At 39.6% G+C, this 3,715-nt stretch overlaps 1 non-coding gene across 1 annotated transcript; it reads left to right on the forward strand.

The window, feature by feature from the left end:
* Positions 1-1,831: 1,831 nt before the first annotated feature.
* Positions 1,832-1,961, forward strand: LOC115029490. The gene has a single exon (XR_003835064.1). It is a non-coding gene; the product is annotated as a small nucleolar RNA SNORA17 (small nucleolar RNA).
* Positions 1,962-3,715: the final 1,754 nt, after the last annotated feature.

Genomic DNA, 3,715 nt, shown 5'->3' on the forward strand with positions numbered 1-3,715 from the left:
CTTCTTGAAACCTTTTTGTATCAGTTTAGAGATCAGGAGGAAGTGAGAATTAAGCACATGTAACACCTCTGTCATAGCAGTGTTAGGGAGAGTGATTCAAATCCATTCACACAGACAATATGTGTCTAAGGTTCCATGGAATTCCAAAAGGCTATGATTTGGGTAATATTCTTTAATTGGAAATATTATTTTACTTACTGAGCTCAGTGATAAGTTAACAAGTGGAACCCTCTCAAATCCTACCCTACCCATCTCTTCATTTGGCTATTCCTGGTGAGTATATTTTTCCTGCTTTAAACCTGGCTGTGAGTATAATGGCTCTCATTGTGTCTGATGAGTCATTATAATGAATCATTGAGTGGGAAGGAGCCTATGGGGACCAGTAAATTTGTATCCAACTAGTCTGAGGTGAAGGACACATTAGGAACTCCCACCAAAATTACAGCTGGCATCTAACCTGAGAATCATTTTGTGGGCAACATTTTTTTTTCATTCTATGCCGTTACTCTAGCTCATTTACAAATAGATATTTCCAGAGTATAGAATTTAATAACTTACCAAGTGTCTGGGTGTAGATGCAAACTCGCTGCCAGGTTGGATGAAGTATAAAGAAAATCAGAAGTAGTTTCCTATAGTATGAATCATAAGAAATTCCTAGACTAACAAAATTTGGCTGAAAAACTTTGAGTGCCACAACAGATGCTAGAAATCAGGAAATACAAAAGTCTGTAGACATTGTAGAGTGGGTGTCTATGTGATCCAAGTCTATGATCCAAGACTATTAAGTATTTTAGTTTTATGGTAAGCCCAGCAAGTACACAATTTATTAATGCCATTATTAGAATTTTTTAGTGTTTTATCTTAATTATTAAGTTCTTCAATATCATTGCCACCAAAAGAAAAGCCAGATAGACATACTTTATATCCCCTTTAGAAACACTTATGTGTAGCATCTAGGATGAATCTCAAGGCTCTTTATGTAATATATTTGTTCTTTCAAAATATTTTGCTAGTCCCAGCACTTACGAGGGCAAAATAATGGAGAGTCTAGGTCATCATGGCTTTTAGCTCCAAGCAAAAGGAAAAAACACTGAATATATACACTAACTAATATTGAAACCAGTTTTCCTTTGGGTAAGATCTATAATAAGACAAAATCATAGCATTTCCAAGTCTTTTTTACATATACCAATTCAGTGATACCCAGAGCTTTTTAATGTGTTATTGTTTTATTCCTATGACAAGATAGCATGACCAAGGCAACTTCTATAATAAAGTGCTAAATTGGACATATGCACTCAGATGCTTAATATCCATCATGACAGGATGAAGACACAGCAAAAAATAGATCTGATTGCTCAGCTCAGACCTTGATCTATAAGAAGAAGGGAAAGAGGGCACAATGGCAATGGTGCAAATCTTTTAAAACCTTAAAGCCCTACCTCAGGAACACACATCCTCTAATAATGCCACACCTCCTAATCCTTCCAAAACAATCCCAACAACTGCAGACCAAGTATTGAAACATATGAGCATACATGAGCCTTTCCCATTCAAAAAACAAAGGGTTTGTAAGATATACTATGCAACATGCAATTAAGGCGACCCCTATGTGCAAGGATCAACAGATCTGTTCATTAGCAGAAAGACTTCTAAGAGTTAGCGCTAGAAACTTACAGACATTGATTTTGTATGTTGTTGATGTCTTAACCATTTCACAATATTAACCATGCAGCAAAACTAAACACTTGTGTGGCACTTCACACATCAGTAGCCATGACCTATCAAATAAGGCCTTTCAAATAAATTCCCTACATGAAAAATGAATGAAACTGCCCCAGTAGAGTTTCCAGAGTGAGTGTTTATCTCATGTGCTTCAGTAGGTGGGAGAAAAGAGAAAGATTATGTCTATGCTCAGTGTTATGAACTAGGAATGTCTGAAAGATGACTCACCTAACATGTTCTGAAATAGCTAGCCTGAGAAGTCCACCTGTTCAATGAGAGGGCACTCAAACAAGGAACTAGTCTGAGACCTCCAGCAGTTTGGCATCTTGCAAAACCCATTGTCTCCCATGTCAAGGAGCAGCATAGAAACTTTAGGAACCCAGCTAGTTTAGGGCAGGAATGTACCCATGAAAAAGGCCCTTTGCATGGGGACATTGTGCAGGCTTGGCAAGGACTGAGCCCAAGACGATAACCAAACTTCTGCTATGGGACCTTGTAAGCACAGTAGAGCTGGCCCTGAATTTGGGGGTTAGGTGAGCCTACCTGAGAGGGTAAGTGTGGAAATATTGGTCCTGTCCTTTGTCTGCTATCTCATGACACTTTTGAGGGAGATATTCCCTTTCCTTCTCCTTTGTCCTTTGGAATGAAAAAGTGTAACATAAAAAACTAGGCCTTAGGCCCAGGCTTGAGAATGTGACCTTTGGGACTCAGTGCTCCGAGGTATGCTAATCATAAAATGGATGGCTACATTCCTCCACCCACCCATTTCCTGGGTTTAAGGAATGTTCGTTCAGAGAAGGTCACCCTGATCCACCCTGACCATTGCTGGAACACCCTATGCAAAGGTGCTATTGCTAGAGGCTCATTGTTACTGTCTTGAATTTCCACTTCCTTGTGATACTTAACTGGTATTTTTCAACAATGCCCTCCCCACCCCCCTTGAGTTGTGGTTACTTCCTTTAAATATCCCCTTACCCAGCTACTCGGGGTCCAAGTGGTGTACATCTGTGGGTCTCAGAGCACTCCGGAATAAAAAGTCCTCTTGCAGTTTGCATCAAGACTGTTTCTTGTGAGTGATTTGGGTGTCACCTCTCCTGAGTCAGAACATGGGGGAGTCCTCACGTTGTGGGTCTTTCAGGTACAGGGCAGAAGAGTTGACCCCCAATAGCATCATCATAGCAGAAGAACTGTTCCTGGGTCTTAATTACTGCAGTACTGATTAGGCATGCCATATGCTTCACCTGTTTAGTACAGTAGAGCTGGCCCTGGATGTGGAGGTTGTGGGTGAGCCAGCCCAAGCGGTTGAGATCATTATATCTAGCAGGTTTAGCAACTCAGATACCTCAAAGCCTATATCTAGGGCACTGAATTGGCCAATATCTACACCATAATATGAACGGCTTAAGTGCATGAAGGGTTATGTCCTACATATCCAAAACTACATGATCTCCATGACACTAGAAAACAACATGATATCCAAGAGGTATTCCAATAAGGTTCCAGCATCATCATCATCATCAACAACAACAATAATAATAGAAGCCATAGGCCTCTTACTAGAACAACGTGTCATTGCAATACCCATTTGCAATCACATAAGTGTGGTTAAAAGAATATACTGAGGAATTCACTATGACACACTACAGCTTTTACAATGAGATTTTTTTTTCTGTTGCCAAGATTCTGTATAGCAATACTTTATATCATTTTTAGCAACAGGGAAAGGAAGGAATTGGAAGATAAGTGATTTTGAAAGGTGATACTCAATCTACTGAATTATGTTCTTAACTAGAATTACTTTTTTATCTGGGAATTACTGACAATAGGTGGCATTCAACTAATAAAGAACTGTTTGTGCGTGAGGCTGTGGGGATTGTCCTTGAATTCATACACTGCCACCTTACTTGGTTAGTTTCTCTTTTGTCAAAGTAGCATAAACACTGTCAGATAAGCTCTAACCTTTCTTGCCCAGCACAATTTATACCCCACG

This window comes from Mus caroli, chromosome 15, assembly GCF_900094665.2.
Source record: "Mus caroli chromosome 15, CAROLI_EIJ_v1.1, whole genome shotgun sequence".
In the NCBI taxonomy this organism is placed as follows: Eukaryota; Metazoa; Chordata; class Mammalia; order Rodentia; family Muridae; genus Mus; species Mus caroli.